This window comes from Capra hircus, unplaced genomic scaffold, assembly GCF_001704415.2.
Source record: "Capra hircus breed San Clemente unplaced genomic scaffold, ASM170441v1, whole genome shotgun sequence".
In the NCBI taxonomy this organism is placed as follows: domain Eukaryota; kingdom Metazoa; phylum Chordata; class Mammalia; order Artiodactyla; family Bovidae; genus Capra; species Capra hircus.
In genome coordinates, this window is record NW_017189832.1 from 10,534 (window position 1) to 11,978 (window position 1,445).

Sequence of the window (1,445 nt, forward strand, 5' to 3'; positions counted from 1 at the left end):
GTATCTCCAATTTTCTTGAAGAGATCTCTAGTCTTTCCCATTCTATTCTTTTCCTCTGCTTCTTTGCATTGTTCACTGAGGAAGGTTTTCTTATCTCTTCTTTCTGTTCTTGGGACTCTACTTTCAGATGAGCATATTTTCCGTTTACTCCTTTGCCTTTTGCTTCTCTTCTTTTCTCAGCTATTTGTAAGACCTCCTCAGAGAAACACTGTGCCTTTTTGCACTTCTTTTTCTAGAGGATGGTCTTGATCACTGTCTCCTGTACAATGTTATGAACCACTCTCAGAAGCCCCACCCCAAAGATAGAACCTTGAGTAGAAACTCACACTATCTGGACGGTATAAGTGACCGAACCCACTTAAGGACTCTATGTAAGTGTTTTAGGTTCTGGCAGACAGATGTCGAGACCCTTCTCCTTGTGGTCACCCAAGACAAGCATTGTGAGTCAGTCCCCTTGTGTATTAAACCTGCCAGCTTCCAGCCTGGAGTAGTTGGCCTCACCATCAGGTTTCAGATTAAACCTGGATAAATCCGGAGGAAGCTGCAGACCAATTTATGTTTTAAGTGTCATCTATATTTATAAACAAATGCAAAAATGGAATATCCAAGGCAATAGTTCTCAAAGTTATTTCTTCTTGTGAAAAAGCATCCTGATTATCTAAATTTCTTCCTAAATTGGATTACATTCTCCGGAATATGAAATCTACAAATTGCCATACTGAAGAATGGTTCTTGGTAGGTATTCCATTTCCACACTGTTGAAGTTTAACTTGCCTTCTCGCTCTAGGTCTTTTTTTTTTCTTCCTTTTATAAGTGAACATTTTCTATAATTATTCCATAATTTACAAATTATTCCTTTTTTGTTTATTGTCTGTCTCTTCAAGGAACACTGAGAGCTCTGGCAAAGCAGGGATCTTTACCTGCTATCATGTGCTAATACATCCAGTTGCCTAGAATAGCACATGGCACGTAATAGGCTCTCAATAGACACTGAATGAAAATTCTATTTCATTTGATATTTTGTTCATGTTTGTTTAGAATTAGATTGCTCTATGTGCCTATATTCTGATTTCAACCTATCTCTAGTTTCATGTTTTAGATTTGGATTTCTTTTGCAATCCACTCTAAAAACTATTTTTTAATAACTAAAATCTTTGGTGTGTTTATCATAACTATATATTATTGTTATTATTTACTTTACAATATTGTATTGGTTTTGCCACACATCAGCATGAATCCACCATGGGTGTACACGTGTTCCCAATCCCGAACCCCCCTCCCATCTCCACCTCTCACACACACCATCCCTCCGGGTCATCCCAGTGCACCAGCCCCAAGCATCCTGCACCCTGCATCAAACCTAGACTGGTGATTCGTTTCTTATATGCTATTATATATGTTTCAATGCCATTCTCCCAAAGCATCCCCCCTTCTCTCTCTCGCAC